We start from the raw sequence: 18,721 nt of genomic DNA, 5'->3' as shown, positions 1-18,721 counted from the left end.
GATTGAAGGATGACGCAGGCCATACTACTGATTACTCCATGGAGCTGTTTTCACATACCATGCCTGGATTATCAAGTGAAATGGTGAATTACCCAGGCCAAGATGAATCTGACATGGAGTGCACTGATGCACTGCCGCTGATAGATGATTCTGCTGGTACATTCACTCAGAGCACTACATTGTCCTCGCAGTGTACAGAGCCAGATTCTGACCCTGATGAGACTCAGGTGCCCACTATACCACCATACACGGTGACACAGAGGAAGGTGCACATGACATTGAAGAGGAGGTGATGGATGACCCAGTTGTTGACCCAGATTGGCATCCATTGGGGGAAGAGGGTGCTGCTTCCAATAGCTCAGATCAGGAGCACCCACAGCAGACATCGACATCGCAACAGCTGTTATCTGGCAGGCCCGGAGCACTCCAAAGACAGGTTCCAAAAATCAAAAGAGTTGCTGGACAGCTTGTCGAGAGGGTCAAAATATCACAGCGTGCTAGGCCGCAAAATGTCTGCCAAAGTAGTAAGAGTGCAGTGTGGCACTTTTTTGAACAAAATCCTCATGATCAGGCCAAGGTTATCTGTAAGAAGTGTGCAAAGACCTTTAGCCGAGGGAAAAATCTGAAAAATTTGAATACCAGTTGCATGCTTAGACATTTAACCAGCATGCACTTGCAAGCGTGGACACAACACCAAACCTCAAGTGCCACATGTGCAACTGATCACAAAGAAGGTAGTCAGCAACGCTACATTGGTTCCCCCACTGTAAGCCCACCGGTTAGCACAGCAGCAAATGTTGAGGTGTCGTTGCAAGGCCACAGCAGTCAGGGAATCCCACTGTTTTATCAACGAAATACTGAATCTAGGCCATCAGAAAGAACACCAACTCCATCACCATCATCAACCCTCTCTCAGTCCGCCCTGTCCACCGCTACTTCCACCATATGCAGCTCTCAAGTCCAGCTCACCCTCCCAGACACTATGAGTAGGTCAAGAAAGTACTCAGTCTCTCATCCGCGTACTCTGGGTTTGAACGCCTACATTGACAAACTAATCTCGTTTGAGATGATGCCCTATCGGTTGGTGGAAAGCGCAGCTTTCCGCAAACTCATGGCCTATGCAGTACCACGCTATGACCTACCCAGTCGCCACTTCTTCTCTCGCAAAGCCATCCCAGCCCTCCACCATCATGTAAAAGACCGCATTGTCCATGCACTCAAGCAGTCAGTGAGTGGAAAGGTGCACCTCACAACTGATGCATGGTCCAGTCGGCATGGCCAGGGCCGTTACGTGTACATCACTGCGCACTGGGTTAATGTGGTGGATGCAGGGTCCACAGGGGACCGCGGTGGTGGGACAGTGCTGCCTAGCCCACGGTATAGGAAACAGTTGGCTGTAGGCGTTCGACCCTCCTTCTCCTCCTCCTCCTCCAGAAGCGAAAGCTCGTCCACAGAGCGCAGTCGTACGAGCACTCCATCTGCAGCTGCCACTGTTGCACACGAGGTGTCCCCCTATCGAGCAGCTAGTGGAAAGCGTCAGCAGGCTGTGTTGCAGATGATGTGTTTGGGCGACAGACACACCGCCGAGGTGCTGGCTGAGTACTTGAAGCGACAAACTGAGTCATGGCTGGGCAGTGTACATCTTGAGGCAGGCAAGGTAGTTAGTGATAACGGCCGTAATTTTGTGGCAGCCATAGCCCTTTCAAAACTCAGCCACATACCTTGCTTGGCTCACACCTTGAACCTGGTGGTGCAGTGCTTCCTCAAAAATTATCCGGAGTTAACAGCCCTGCTCCAGAAGGTGCGAAGACTGTGCGCGCACATCCGCCGGTCGCCTGTACACTCCGTTCGTATGCAGAAGCTGCAGCGATTGCTCCACCTTCCCAACCACCGCCTCATTATCGACATTGCAACAAGGTGGAACTCCACCCTGCACATGGTGGAGCGGCTGTGCGAGCAGAGGTAGGCCATAATGCATTTGTGGGAGGATACACGGCCAGGCACTTTGAGAGCAGACATGGAGTTGACAGGTGTGCAGTGGTCGAAGCTGAAAGACCTCTGTAAAGTCCTTCAGTGTTTTGAGGAATGCACACGGCTGGTAAGCGCAGACAACTCCATCCTAAGCATGAGCATCCCACTTATGCGTCTGCTCATGCAAACTTTGACGCACCTTAAGGAGCAGGCGTCTGCAGCCAATGTTGATGAGGAGGAAGAGGAGGAGGGAATCCTTGAAGACATTCAGCCATTGTCTGCTCAGGGACCTCTCCTGGACGAGGTGGAGGAAGAAGAGGAGGAGGAGGATGATGATGGGGATGATTAATTAGGGGAGGAGGATGCATCTCGTGGGGCAAGTGAAAATGTTGGTGTGGCAAGGTCTGGTACAGGGTTTGTGAGTGACTGGAGGGATGTGGATTTGCCAGAAAGTGCTCCTCCAACCAGCACTCGCAGTGCATCATTGACACCGGGAACATTGGCCCACATGTCAGATTATGCCTTGCAGAACCTAAAAAGGGACCCCCGCATTGCCAAAATGATGAACGATGACGATGACTACTGGTTGGCCAGCATCCTGGATCCACGCTATAAAGGCAAATTACAAAACATCATGCCACAGGAGAACCTTGACCTAATATTGGCTAATAAACAACCAACTCTGGTAAATCGGTTGCTTGAGGCATTCCCAGCACACAGCAGCGGTGATGGTTCTCACACGAGCCGTACGGGCCGGGGGCAGCTTGGCAGAGGTGTTCATGGTGCACACAGCAGAAGTGGCGTTGGAGACAGGGGTTTCATGACAATGTTGTGGACTGATTTTTCAAGTACCGCTCACACAACTGGTAATACTGCATCGATGGAAAGTGACAGGAGACAGCAGTTGTCAACTATGGTTACAAACTACTTTTCCTCCCATATCGATGTTCTCCCACACAGGTCATTCCCCTTTGACTATTGGGCCGCTAAACTGGACACCTGGCCTGAATTGGCACAATATGCCTTACAGGAGCTCGCTTGCCCAGCTGCAAGTGTGCTATTGGAAAGAGTCTTCAGTGCAGCTGGATCAATCCTGACAGAAAAAAGGACCCGTCTGTCAACCCAAAATGTGGATGATCTAACCTTCATTAGAATGAACCATGCATGGGTTTCCAAGGATTTTGTCCCACCTTCCCCTGATGACACATAGGGTGACTGAAAAATGGCTTGCTTTGGTCCACCTCTTCCTGGGACTTGACCTATGTCGCCTTTTGCATCAGCTGAATGTCCAACATCAACATATGCCACTTTCTAAAACTCCCTAACTGTGCTGCCTCCCCCCCCATGGCCGGGGTCACCACCTAGCGCATGACACCGTGCGAGTGCCGTTGCCCTGGACAGGTGGGTAGGCCGACTCTTGGGCGCGGGCACTGGCACAGGGTCCCTCATAGTGCAATCAAGTGTCTCTGATGGTGGTGGTGCACACCCGCCGTCAGACACACCGCCGTACTATGAGGGGCCCAGTGCCAGTACCGACGCTCAAGAGTGGGCCCCCCTTGCTTGGGCAGGGCCCCAGCATTTGCAATCTTTACCTCTCCCTGCTCCTCCGCTGTGTAGTCTGGGCCGTCAAATCCATACTGTGCCTGACACCGTCTGAGCCTGCCTCCTGATGTATAGACATATATTTTAAATGTGTACGCTATCCATACATGTTATCCGGGGATACGGTACCCTTTCTCACCTTTGTACAATCACGTGCAATCCATACTGGGCCTAACACCGTCTGAGACTGCCTCCTTATGTATAGACATATATTTTGAATGTGTACGCTATCCATGCATGTTATCCGGGGATACGGTACCCTTTCTCACCTTTGTGCAATCACGTGCAAGCCATACTGGGCCTAACACCGTCTGAGCCTGCCTCCTGATGTATTGACATATATTTTGAATGTGTACGCTATCCATACATGTTATCCGGGGATACGGTACCCTTTCTCACCTTTGTGCAATCACGTGTAATCCATACTGGGCGTGAGAACGGCTGGCGAGCTGTTAAGCAAGCTACAGCACCTGTGGTTTGCACACGTAAGTTTTTCATTTTTTCAGGAATGACGGTTAGGCCTAATTTCGGAACTGCGGTTGACCTGCACTTACTGGGAAATCATCGTTCGCGGGTAATAATTGTAATCAGTGATCCCCATCACTAACATTGTTCAGCGGGTTATCTGCACCTGTAAGCGACAAACGCTGGCCTTTTCAGTGTAGCGCACATGCAGCCACGGACATGTAAGGGCATGACACACCAGTTATTGGCCAATCTCATGTGCCAGAGCCTCACGTGTCCCTCTAGTAAGCCGGACTCGGACTGCGGGGCATGACGGAGTCTCGTTCGTTAACGGAATTAAGCTTGCAATGTGTGCATCTTTTCTGTAGCTGGCATGGTTGAGGTTTCCAAGGTGGAGTCGAATTTAACCGTAGGCTCCACTCCTGGTGGTGCCCTTCTGGACATTCCTTTAAGGTTCAGCTTTGCAACCATACTGCCCACGTAAAACAAACACTTTGCCTTCATGAACGCTGTTTGGAGGGTCATGACTCGTGGGAATAACGCCGCCCAATCAGTTAACCTGCTAGAGAGATCCTTCATTGCTCCCAAGCATGACATCACACTCCCTAGGAAGAAGGTAATGCCACTGTGGCGACCGTACTCCTGGGGGCGACACAAGTGCACTGATGCCCAGCCACTGCTCAATGAATCTGCTGGTACATTGACCCAGACCACTACATTCCCCTCGCACGCTACACGGCCTGAATCTGACCCTGATGAAACTCAGGTTACCCTTCCCATATACAGTTCCATCTTACACGGTGACAAAGAGGAAGCTGCAGATGAAAGTGCAGGTTCGGCCCATCCGTCATCAGACACACCACCGTACTATCAGGGGCCCTGTGCCAGTGCCGTCGCCAACGAGTGGGCCCCCCCTGCTTGCTCAGGATCACAGCACTTGCAAGGTTGAAATACTGTGCAGTGAGATGGAAGATGGGGACGACGAGGAGTCCAGACTAGTACAGGGATTCCCTAGCGAGGAGACTTATTTGATTGTTTTCAATGTTGGGACAGCAATTTTTGGGGAGCACTATACTCTGGAGAATGATAGATGGGGCCCACCATACACTGGAACATTCCAAAGGTGGACATCAGACACTGGAGCAGCATTTACAGGGCCCATTATACACTAGAGCATTAGAAATGGGGCCCATTATGTTTGGAGCATTATTTGGGCCCATAAGACAGTGGAGCTTCATCCATGGGGACCAACATATACTGTAGCATTATGTGGAGCGCATCATATACTGTTTCAAACATTATATGGGACCAATGATTCTGTATGGAGAAATAGATGGGCCTCGTCATGAGATGTAAAAAGTGAAGTATTTTTCATTGTACTATACCGCTATTTCTCTGCCGTATCGGAGCATGATAAGTTCTGGTATGTGTTAAAGGGGCGCTCTTTCGCCCAGGGCACATGAAAACCTGGAGCCAGCCCTACCCCCCCACAACTTTAGCCAAATAACCCCCATTTTTCAGTGCGTAACTTGTATTATGAAGTTAATTAAGGTTGACAAGCTTAAGTAAGAAGAATTGATGCTTTTGGCATTCAAATGGGCACTGTAGGTGTGTTTCCTGTCCTCCTCTCACTGCTGACTTTTATTCCCCATTGACTTACATTGGGTTTCGTGTTTCGGGACGAACCCGACTTTTCCCTATAATCGGCCGATCTTGCTCGACTCGACTTTTGGAAAAGTCGGGTTTCACGAAACTAAACTCGACCCTAAAAAACCAAAAGTCGCTCAACTCTACTGGCTAGTAATTGCTTGCGTTGAGAAACATGTGATGGTGTCTCCGCGGCTTGTGTTTTGCACATGTCTATACAGGTAAGCATCTCTGCCTGTTTTGTTTTTTTTGTATTGCATTATATATAGGACTGAGGAGTGTATTATATTATATGTAGGACTGAGGAGTGTATTATACTATATGGAGGACTGAGGAGTGCATTTTATTTTATGGAGGACTGAGGAGTATATTTTAATATATGGAGGACTATAGGGAGTGTATTATACTATATGGAGGACTATGGGGAGTGTATTATATCTGTATGGAGGACTATGGGGCACATTATATTATGGAGGACTATGGGGTGTGCATTTTACAGTATGGAGGACTGTGGTGCATATTATAATATATGAAGGCCTATGGGGTGTATTATACTAAACAAGCAAAATGCTGCATATTCATCAAGTGATTGGATTGTTTATGCCAGAACAAAAATCATTGTTCTCAGCAGCACATTGCCGGTGAAAACTGCAGATATGCTGCTGATAACATGATACTGTATGGGGACAGATTGATCTAATAGTGATTGTTCTGTTCCCATCATTCTTCCTCAGTCGGTGTAAAGAGGCCAGGAAACAAGTGTCAAACGACTTCAATATTAGCTGCTGCAAAGGCAATTAAAATAATGGGATGCATTAAAGAGGCATAGATGCTCATGAGGAGAACATAATTTTACCTCTATATAAGTCACTAGTGCGACCACACTTAGAATACTGTGCACAGTTCTGGTCTCCGGTGTATAAGAAAGACATAGCTGAACTGGAGCGGGTGCAGAGAAGAGCGACCAAGGTTATTAGGGAACTGGGGGTCTGCAATACCAAGACAGGTTATTACACTTGGGGTTATTTAGTTTGGAAAATCGAAGGCTTAGGGGTGATCTTATTACAATGTATAAATATATGCGGGGACAGTACAAAGACCTTTCTAATGATCTTTTTACTCTTAGACCTGTGACGGGGACAAGGGGGCATCCTCTACGTCTGGAGGAAAGAAGGTTTAAGCATAATCACAGACGCGGATTCTTTACTGTAAGAGCAGTGAGACTATGGAACTCTCTGCCATATGATGTTGTAATGAGTGATTCCCTACTAAAATTAAAGAAGGGACTGGATGCCTTTCTTGAAAAGTATAATATTACAGGGTATATACACTAGTTTCCTTAATATTGCGTTGATCCAGGGAGCTAGTCTGATTGCCATATGTGGAGTCAGGAAGGAATTTTTTTCCCCAATGTGAAGCTTACTGTTGCCACATGGGGTTTTTTTTGCCTTCCTCTGGATCAACATGTTAGGGCAGGTTAGGATAGGATATGGGTTGAACTAGATGGACTTAAAGTCTCCCTTCAACCTTAATAACTATGTTACTATGTAATATTGTCGATCACACTCGTTTAGCGACCTGAATTCAGCGCATGTAAATACAACAGAAATTGTTCTGTGTGATGTGCAATATGTTAGCATTTGGGGCCCCATTCTAAACTTTTACCTAGGGCCCCACTTTGCCTAAAACCGTCCCTGCGTGTAAACATGCCGTCCGTGTGCTGTACGTGTGCCGTCCGTGTGTTGTAGTGTGCCGTCCTTGTGCCGTCCGTGTGCTGCACATGTGCCGTCCATGTTTTACTTTGAAAATATGTGAGAAGCTTTCTAAGTTCCTTTACAGTATCCCTACTGGAAAAACACGGATGGCACATGGACGAGACACTGATTGAAAACACTGGTGATACCGATATCGGTGTAACACGTACTTGTTTTACATGGACATGGCCTAACAGTGTTGTTGTTGGAATATTTCAGGATTGGAGACACCACTTTGAATTTTGTTCATGACCCCAATTTGTCTAAAACCGGCCCTGTATATATGTATGTGTGTATGGCAATATATATATCTGAAGCTTTGTCGCCATAAAAGGAGGGGGGCCCAGACACATTTCTTCAGCAGGGGCCTCAACTGTCAGTGTCCACACAATCCTAGTCAGTTTTACCATATGGTGAACATGGCAAATAGAGAAAAAACAAAGGTGAAATTGCACTTTTCTGCAATTTTTTTTTGCACTTTCAACGCATTTGAATTTTTTTCACCTTTTTCCAGTACACTATGTGGTAGAATGAATGGTGTCATTGAAAAGTACAATTCATCCCGCAAACACAAGCCCTCATATGGCTATATTGATGGAAAAATAATAACGTTATGGCTCTTGGAAGAAGGGGAGGAAAAAAGTGATGCGCTTGGTGATGTCACATCAGTGTTCTACATGGAATGTTGAAGTCACACAAGTTGTGATGTCACAGTATGAAGAGCTGATAAAAGTTCCGCTCGCTGTCACAGGCTTTGAGGGTTTTTAGAGTTTGTGGAGTGAAGGTTTTGCTATTTCTATTGAGCAAAATGTGTAAAAATATGCGCAAACGTCGCTTTATTATCGAGTCTGATACAGAGGATGACGGCATTATTGACCAGGTGAGTGGCGGCATCGATAGGAAATGATTTAGTCTTAGTTTTTCCTCCTGGGTGTTCCTCCACCAGTGCCCATGCTGTGACGTGTAATACCGCCCTGTGGTACATTTAGTAGTGCCCATATTTCAGTGCACAGCAGTAGTTCCAGGCCTGAAATTCTCAGTGATTGTGATTTATGGAAATTTCAAGTTATAGAAATGTCATTATTTTTCTCTTTTCCTTTCCCAGGTTCCGGTTGATAAAAAATGCCGCACAGTTTCTGTGTCCGACATACAGGACGGCAGCGGTGATGAGAATCTCCGTCAGGTGAGCGCTCACTTCTCTCCAGCGCTGTCTGTGGCTCCGGGCATCTGGCGGAGATCGGTGGACGCCGCATTCTGTGATTATACCGCTATATCGCTGCTTCTCCCTCAGTCTCACTGTTTGGGTCTTTGTGTTTCTTTATTTCAGTATCGTCCACTTATTCCAAGGTCTCCAATTAGCCTTGGATATGAAGATGTCGGCTCTGGCTCCCACCTGCTAAGTACAGAGTCAGGTCTGTAATAAAGTCTCTGGAAGGATCATAAACGCCTTCCTGTCAAATAAGAAATGAGACTTTTTATTGATTAGGAAAACTGAACGACACAGAAGTAAATGACGATATTTGTTCTTTTCTCCAGAGCACAATTCTCCCCGATCCAGCTTGGTAGAAGAGAAGACAGCGAGGTAATGTATTCCTACATAACAATATTATCTGGGTCATGTTCATGTTATCTGGTCGCTAGGTGGCGCTGTTATTGGCATTTTCTCCCATAAATTGTCAGCTGTGTGTCTGTAGGTCGTGTATGGCCTTAGTATATAACCAGTATTGATGTGTGATCCTCTCTGATGTTCTGTGACCAGGAGACAGGAGCGTCCCACCAATTACTGTTTCCTGAGGGATCTGTCTTCTCCCAAATCCATATATGTCACCAACTTCCATGAGAACAAAGAGAAGTTGATACGGCGTCTGTACAAGTTTTATAACAGGACCGTCTTTGAGAACAAGGTATTAAGTTATAACACACAGCCCGGAATAGGGAGATACAGGGATGAAGGGATAGACCTAGGGTTAGTGTATCCAGTGTATATAGTATATACCTCTATATTATATAAGTATAGGGTGATATGGGGATAGTGAATGGAGGGTTAGACCTAGGGTTAGTGTATCCAGTGTATATAGTATATACCTCTATAGGTATAGGATGATATGGGGATAGTGAATGGAGGGTTAGAGATAGGGTTAGTATCCAGTGTAAATAGTATATACCTCTATATTCTATAAGTATAGGGTAATAAGGGGGATATTGAATGGAGGGTTAGAGATAGGGTTAGCGTATCCAGTGTAAATAGCATATACCTCTATATTCTGTATTTTCTCCTTCTTTACGCTGTAGCTTCCTGCATATATGGACATAAGCTGGAATAAAAGGCTGTGTAAAACGGCCGGTCGCACCGGCTTCCGGGAGAATAATGGGCAGCGCTACGCCATCATCCAGTTATCGGATAAAGTCTGCGATTCTGCAGGTAGGCTTCACATCAGGCACAATTTATAGATTTGTTGTCTGACATCTTCTATACATCTTACTCCTGATTGCAATTAAATGCTGCTTTGTCCTCAGAACGACTCCGAGACACAATGATCCATGAAATGTGTCATGCTGCATGCTGGGTCATCGATGGCAATGGAGAATATGCCCATCACCAGCTATGGGAGCAATATTGTGGGAAGGCCGCAGAGAACCACCCTGACCTCCCACCCATTACTGTCCTCCACAGTTGGGAGTACCACTACCCGGTGATATACGTATGCCCAAAGTGCCCGAACAGGTAAGATATAACTCACATAAACCACGGATAGACGGGAGCCTGATGCTGGTCCTGGGTTGAATGTGTTAGTTACTATCACTCTCTCCTTCACGGCTTCTGCAGGCAGACATGAAAAGTCTCTGTCATTGATGTTGGATGTGATTGCACATTTAGGATCAGTCTTTAATGTAAGCTTTATCTCCTACCCCAGAGTCGGACGTTGGACGGATTCTCTCGACACCAAGAGGTTATGGTGTGGCTACTGTAATAGCAAGTTGGTTCTTGTAACCTGAGAAGATCCAACAGTGACCACCCAGCTCTATCATCAGTCCGACCATAGGCCCGGCCAAGATGGCAACACATAGATCAAGTCTTCCAGAAGACTGGTGGAAAGTCACATCTCAGTCTTCCACCATAGTAACATCTCATGGGCAGCACGGTGGCTCAGTGGTTAGCACTGGTGTCTGCAGTACGTGGGTCGTGGAAGCAAATCCGACCACGTACGTCTGCATGGAGTTTGTATGTTCTCCCCGTGTCTGCGTGGGTTTCCTCCGGGTTCTCCGGTTTCCTCCCACACTCCAAAAATATACTGATAGGTTAATTGGCTTCTATACAAATTGTCCCTAACCTGAATGATGGGGAAACAAATCCATCATTAAATACAAATGTCTTACACAAACAAGTTTCATGCTGTCAATCATGACGTTGGTATTGTCAAGTATTTACCTCGTAAGGGGATATCAAACATCTATGACTTACCCCCAAAACCCCACCGTGACCATAAAATGACCACCCCCACCTCGGCGCCCACTAATACACAGACACCGGTATTTCTTTTGGAATTTTATGGCCACAGCAGCCTTTTATTATAACAATAAACAAACAATAAACATTGTATCATAAACAACATGAGTACAATGAATTTAACCCTGGAAGGAGAAGTCCTTGAAGCCACAAGATCGTGGTGAAATAGTCCAAATATTGTGAACAACCCCCGACCATTTGCTCCCAGCCGTTACCCCACAGGCTTGGGAGCACCAGCACACCAATAGATGTTGTCCACAAACTCCTTGGGGATCCGCCCTCTTCTGACGGAAAACTCCCCATCCACCTTTCACCAGATCACGACCAGTATACCTTTAAACGAAGGAGGCCCTACCCACAGAGTCTCCAAAACCAATTTCCACCGACTTCAAGGACTCCCCCTCCCCCAAAACCGCCATGACCCAAAATAGAATCACGTACTACCAACCCAAAAGAAAAAGGGAGGGAGGGTGGGACTGTTCAGGAGCTGGGAAAACAGGAACAGACGGCGGGCACCCCCCAGACCCTGCCTTAAATACCCCTTAGCTCCCTCTCCCCTTTAACCCTTCCCCTTTCCTCACTAACTTCCAACCCCCCGTCATGTTGGCCTCCGCCCACGCCTCCTCCAGGGGGGGGTTAGGTGGCTCACTCCGGCCATTTCTTTCAGTATTCAGCCCATTTACAGAAATATTTAGCTAATAGAAATGTGTTGGATCCAGCTTGAAGCCTAACTTTGAATGCAGCTCCTGATGTTAATGCAGCCAAATGCAAAATGTAGATTTTCCTTTCCTGAATCCAGAGCTTGTGCTTTCTCTGTCATCAGGGCAATATCTTAATATATCCCCCATTCTATAATGTATCCGTCTACAGAAGTACTTTGCGCTCCAGTCATATTCTCAGATTGGATTTAGATGAAGAAAGAAGCAATCTCAGCAGAGTTCTTCCGCTTTCCTAATGTCTTATGCAAAATACAACATTTCTGGAAAATGTCGCCATACCCGCATGAAATGGCCTGTGCCTTTAGCCCATCTCCGGGCTGTGTGAAACTTCTGTCTTGGGTGCATATAGTAATCCATAGACTGCAGATATTGCACATCTATAATAAGTAATATATCTGATATCAGCGCCAAAGGGAGAGTCACAGAGGAGTCAAGGGCACCCGCTGGCATTCAGGGTTTTTTCCTGTTCATGATAACAAGCCAATACCTTTGGTGTATGAGCCAAAAACGCTGACCACACCCAGGGGCATAACTACCACGGTCGCAGCAGTCGCCACTGCGACCGGGCCCAGGGGGAGGCAGGTCAGACCATGATATCTCCCAACCATCCCGATTCTCACGGGACAGTCCCGTTTTTGATCCCCCCCGCGTCCCGCCCGTGATTCTATTCTTCATGCACTGCACTGAGCCACCACACCCCCACATGCACCCCATCCTCGCCCTCCCAGACAGACCCACCGCAGCCCCCCACAGCCGACAGTGACGTCCTAGGCTGTTCTTTTCTGTGCACACAGGACCTGGGATAAGGTCACAGGAGGAGAGGAGTCAGGGGTCACATGATCAGGTGCCTCATTGTCTGCAGGACTCTGCTGTGCTGGTTGTCATAGTGCTGGATGAGGTAAAGTTTCTGTGTGGGGTCAGGAGGGGTTTACAAGGTGGATGTAGCGGAGCCATGTGTGTTTGAGGTGTACGGAGCAGAGCTGTGTGTGTATGAGGTGTACGGAGCAGAGCTGTGTGTGTATGAGGTGTACGGAGCAGAGCTGTGTGTGTGCGAGGTGAGTGGAGCCATGTGTGTACGGAGCGGAGCCATGTGTGTACGAGGTGTACGGAGTGGAGCCGCCTGTGTACGAGGTGTAAGGAGCGGAGCCATGTGTGTACGAGTTGTACGGAGCGGAGCCGTGTGTGTAAGAGGTGTATGGAGCGCAGCCGTGTGTGTAAGAGGTGAGTGGAGCCATGTGTGTATGAGGTGTGCGGAGTGGAGCCGCGTGTGTACGAGGTGTACGGAGCGGAGCCACATGTGTACTGTACAAGGTGTATGGCGCGGAGATGTGCGTGTATTTTGGCATGGGGGGCCACATTTGAAAGTTCACACCGTGGCCAATAACTTTGTACTTACACCACTGACCACACCTCTTCTATGGTGCCACACACGGGCATATCAGAAGCACTGAGTGCGAAGATGCTCCTCTGTGTTGGCCAAGGTGTTTATATACAAGGCTTGGTAATCTAACTGAATGTTACCCAAGGCAAAGGAAACCTTAGTGCCACTGGTGCCACTGAGAGTGGTGGACTGTACTATTGTGTTCCTGCCCCTGAAGTCACCGTGAATATCACATGTGATATAGTGTGAATAATGTTATGCGTCTTTTACAGACATTGTGTCATGTGAAATGTGAACTATGTCCTGAGGTTTTAGAGTAAATCGTGGTATGGACCATGGCAGTATGCATAGTACTGGTACTGTACAACATAGAGTTAGATATAGATTAGGATTTAGGACATAAGAGAGTGTAATTTGCTTAGCACATACGGATATAAAATAATGGCTGTAGTTAGCTGAAACATAGAATAAGATACAGTTAATGTTTTGTACTAGCCCACAGTGAGAAGGGAATAGTGCTAGTAAAAGTGGATTGCTTCTCGGTATGATTCAGATAGGGACGTATAGTAACCAAGTTCAAGCACAGTGGGCTGCTAGGGCCAGCATGCACCTATTGTTTAGAGCAGTGGGAGACCTTACTGGAATCCCTTGTTAAGATTTCTGCAATGTTCGGAACGCAAAGCTCCATACAGGTACTATGAAAAGTGCCTTATCTTCTGGTGTACAGGGGAAAATGTAGAAGGCATAGGACTGACACCAAATAACCCAGTAATACACACAATTAAGGGCATATAAGAGAGGCAAGTGGTGCAAAACTCTAAATTTATTGTATAAAAAGTGCAATAGAGAGTGGACATAAAAACATACATATGACTCTGCCTGAATTTATAAAGCCTTTCTCGCGTTACGATCCCACTTGATCACTCTGCTGAGCTTTTCCCTTCAGGTTACCAGTCAGTTCCTTGATCTAACCGTTATCACTTCAACAGATTCAACACATCAGGTATTTATCTCCTGGGATAGCTTGTTCTCACTCTATCTCTGTGGGATGGACCTGCCACTGGGCATTATATTATTCTTCATTAACATGTTATAACTTCGGGCAGAGTCATATATATTTGCAGACTTAATTGTTTCATGTACTAACAGCTATTTATTTATACTTTGTATTATGGCTTGATTGCTTTTAGTTCTTGGATGCTTTTAGGCTATGTGCCCAAGTTGCAGAAAAGCGGAATTGTCCGCAGCATTCCTGCAACTCCTCACCGCGGGTAAAATGCATGCAGAATTCGCATGCGTTTTTCCGCAAAACACAAGCGTTTTGCAAGCGTTTTTAGCTTGCGGAATTGAAGCGCTTTTGCAAGCAATTTGAAGGATCGCTTGGAAAAGTGATTGACAGGTTGGTCACACTTGTCAAGCATAGTGCTTGACAAGTGTGACCAATGTTTTACTATTGATGCTACCTATGCAGCATCAATAGTAAAAGATGAATGTTAAAAATAATAAAATAAAAAATATGGATATATTCACCTCCTTGTGGCCCCCGATCTCCTCAGCAGCGATCCCGGTCCTCAACAGCGCTGCCGGCAAGTTCCGTTCCCAGGCGTGCTTTGCAAGAATGACCTTGGATGACGTAGCGGTCATGTGACCGCTACGTCATCAGAGGTCATTCTCGCAAAGAACGCCTGGGAATGGAACTTGCCGGCAGCGCCGCTAAGGACTCCGGGGGCCGACAGAAGGTAAGTATATCCCTATTTTTCATTTTAATTCTATTTTTTATAGGAATATGGTACCCAGGGCATAGCCACATGCGTAAAGTGAGCGTTTCAATGCTATCCTATGGCAGCGGAATCACCGCAATTCTACTAAATTAATGGACATGCTGCAGATTTTTCTGCTATGCGTTTCCGCACTGCATTGGCACGGCAACTGCGGAATCCCATAGGATTGTATAGGGATGCGTTTTATTAGCATTTTATAAGAGTTTCTGTGGCGCCCCTGAGGGTTCAGTCGCCACAGAGGTAATGCACCTCCTCCTGAGGTGTGGTGCCCCACCATCCAGGTAAGATGGAGACATCTGACCACACTCCAACACCTGCACCCCACACCACAAAGTAGTGTAGCAAAGCACCTTCGGCGGCTCCCTGCTTGGAGTGTAGCATAGCACCCCTTGGTGGCTCCCTGCTTGGAACACGAAACGTGCTGGGAGGTGGGTGGAGTTTAGTTCGCATAAAAGAGTGGGAAGAGTTGAGACAGTCAGTCAGTCTTTCATTCAGTCAGTGAGTGAGGATGTAGAAGGACAGAGAGTGAGAAAGAGAAGATCCCCAGGAAAGGGATGGAAGAAGGAAGTGCTGCAGCAGGCCACAGTGATCTGGGTCTGCTGGCACAGGAAAGAGACAGAGAAAGGAAGCTTGATTCTCCATTGGAAGGAAGGATTAGTACGGAACGTAAGGAGAATAGGAGGACTAAGGATCAGGGTTGGAAGAGAGAACCCTTCCCAAGTTCACAGCGCAGGGCCGGGGCCCGGTCCCCAAGGTTGTATGGATACTAATGGTCCTGCAGCAGACACCGGAGGAATAGAAGTAGTGACCACTTTATTCCCACACAAGACTTGGGGGACAACAGCAACGATAGTGAGCCGGGACTAGGTAGTAAGGAGTCCCCGAAGCAGGCTACAGCTGTCTGCCGTACAAGTAGAGTTCATAGGAATATCTGACAGGAGGAACTCCAGTGTAACTCAGTACTGTGAGTACTTCACTCAAAGACGCTATAAGAGGAGACGTTCAGCGAAGGCACATATGTTGGAGGAGTGTTGGAAAGGGGTACTTCATCTTGCCTGGAAGTTGGCTGAACTCCTGACCCGAAGGACAAGGCACGGATGCGGGCACCTGTACCACAACAGACTGTGAGTAAAGCTTTGGAACTACATACCCTGGTGTCCTCCACTTATTCCCGCGCCAACACGCCCAGCACGGCTACATCCCTTGCGCCCGACACTACACCATCTAAGTGTCACTTCACCTACTCTGCCCTGGAACTACAGCCCTGCCTGTGGAGGGCTATAACATCACTGCTGCCCCATACCATATGTTCCAGAGGATCTGTCTACAGCGTCAGTTTACATCTACATTGCCGAACACCACAGGTGGCGTCACGAATCACTTATAAACTTTCCCCTTTTTACAATGGGTGCCCAGGGCCACGGGCCGGGTCCTAGCTGCCGTGTTAAAAGCAATCAACAGCAGTTGACTGTTCCTGGTACGGACCGATGCAAGCAAGTATCGCCTCGGTGCTGTGCTTAGCCAGGTCAACTCGGGGAACCAAGAGCACACTGTGTTGTACCTGAGCCGGAAGCTTCTGCCGAGGGAAGTGGCCTATTCCACCATAGAGAAGGAGTGCCTGGTCATAGTCTGGGCCCTGCAACGTTTGCAGCCCTACCTGTACGGTCGCATACACTTTCACTGTGGTGACTGACCATAACCCCCTGAGCTGGCTGTAATCTGTGTCTGGTACCAACAGAAGGTTGCTATGCTGGAGCCTTGCCCTCCAACAGTATGACTTTGCAGTGAAACACAAAAAGAGCCATGAGCATGGCAATGCCGATGGGTTGCCCACTGGGGCAAACCTGCCGAGGTGCACATGGAGGAGGAGTACCGAGAGATACTGCCTCCATAGCGCAGTCCAAAAGGGGGAGGTGTCGCGATATTATAAATATGCCATATTTTAAGTACACCTCTAAAATATTCCATTGCTTTACGGACACACACACATGCTGCAGATTTGACCCACCCTCTCAGCCCCTTGCACAGGCTGTAGCTCTCTCCTCCCCCCTCACTCCAGCTACAGACACTGATGTAATGTGAGCTGCTGAAGCTGACAGCCACCCACAGAGCAGCTCTGAAACCACATGGTGATTTCTTTGTTCTTGGAAACTTAATAGTAGGGCATAACTTAAATCCAATTAGTGATAGAGATATAAAAGTTACATATTCCGAATGTCCACCGATAGATCTATAACCCATTGAATCCTCTATGATCCAAACCTAACAGAATCCATGGAATGGATTTCTCCGTAATCAGGTCATGTATCCACTTCGTGTTTATACTTAAATGAACCCCCATGTCATGCTGAGCAGAGCATAATGATAGTTTTGTCTTTCTTCTACTAGGTTCACCCTAAAAGATATAGGTAATAGAGTATTTCATAACTGTTCAAAAAGGGGGAGTTCCCCAGCCACCCAGTGAGGTCAGCACAGTGGGAGTACCTTAAGTTTGAGCACAGGTATAAGACACAGAGGTAGGACTAGAGCTGCTCTCTCTGTCTCTCTTGGCCTAGGAAGTCACCTAGCAGATACTGTGCCTGATGCATTGGGACGTATGCTCCTCCTCCCTGCCACATGGCTTACCATGGAATGATATAAGACAAATGTAAGGTTTTTTTTTATTTTCATCCCTTTTATTTTGTAGTTGCTTTGTATATATTGTAATTATCTCCCTCTAATAATAATAATCTTTATTTTTATATAGCGCTAACATATTCCGCAGCGCTTAACAGTTTGCACACATTTTCATCACTGTCCCCGATGAGGCTCACAATCTAAATTCCCTATCAGTATGTCTTTGGAGTGTGGGAGGAAACCGGAGTACCCGGAGGAAACCCACGCAAACACGGGGAGAACATACAAACTCCTTGCAGATGTTGTCCTTGGTGGGATTCGAACCCAGGACCCCACTGAGCCACCGTGCTGCCATAATATCTCGTATAGTTTTTGTAAACACTGCCTACTTTTTGGAGTAAAATATAAAATTACTAGCTTCGTTTCTCCTAACTCTATAACATACTTTCATGTCTCCTGGGGCTAAATTTAGGCTACTGTTCGGGTCAGCCCTGGGCCCTGACCCAATATTAATTAAAGGGGCTGGTGGCAGCGAAGTGTGTACTGGGCTTTTGGGGAGACTCTGGCAGTGATGGACAGGGTTTGATAAGTGTATACCCCGCCTATGACAGGATTAGTCAGTTCCCTCACTGCAGCCTGCCCATTAGCCCATACACAGCGAGGTGGCCCGTCTGGCGACTACTTATCCTAGGTGCAATTCCCTGACTGACCTGAGGGTAAGGGGGGCACCAGAGAGCTGCAAGTTCCAAGCCGGAACTGGAAAGTGGGATAATAAATTCCCCTAAGAAGGAACTGGGGGCAGCCAAACACCCCCCAGTTCGCGACAAATTGAATTACATGGTGGGAGTGATGAAATATCCCCCCTGGGATTCCTGACACATTGGCAGAGCAGTGGGATATACAAATGGATCCCCCTGTAGTTCATGACAGTATTACTCTTGCAATGCTGCTCAAACTCCCCTCTTTTTTTCATTTGTATTTTCACGATGGACGTCGAACCACGTGAAGGGAAGGTAACGGATCCCGAGTGTACTTCAGGACTGGACAGGAAATCCCTGGGGCTGACATAACCCATAAACATTGGGATAGTCCAGAAGAGATGCTAAAGGTGCACTTTATTAATGAAACAAGAAATAAGAAGTGTTGGTCCTGACACTGGGTGTTCAATCTGATGAACATGAACTCTCCAGTAAACTTTTGATGGTTAAATGAACCAGGTGTCTCCTGAGTTATGTGAGGCGGCTGCTGAAAATGGAGGCCTAACGACAGAGGAGGTC

The 18,721-nt window shown here is 47.3% G+C and overlaps 1 long non-coding RNA gene across 1 annotated transcript; it reads left to right on the top strand.

Annotated features, from left to right (window-relative positions):
- Positions 1-8,563: 8,563 nt before the first annotated feature.
- Positions 8,564-9,023, top strand: LOC141096627 (uncharacterized). The gene is made up of 3 exons (XR_012233732.1): positions 8,564-8,622; positions 8,767-8,851; positions 8,976-9,023. It is a non-coding gene; the product is annotated as an uncharacterized lncRNA (long non-coding RNA).
- Positions 9,024-18,721: the final 9,698 nt, after the last annotated feature.

The sequence above is a fragment of the Dendrobates tinctorius genome, unplaced genomic scaffold (assembly GCF_039654945.1).
Source record: "Dendrobates tinctorius isolate UK_male_01 unplaced genomic scaffold, ASM3965494v1 ptg000075l, whole genome shotgun sequence".
Lineage (NCBI taxonomy): Eukaryota > Metazoa > Chordata > Amphibia > Anura > Dendrobatidae > Dendrobates > Dendrobates tinctorius.
The sequence above is the reverse complement of the archived record's forward strand: the minus strand, read 5'-3'. Positions and strand labels throughout refer to the sequence as shown.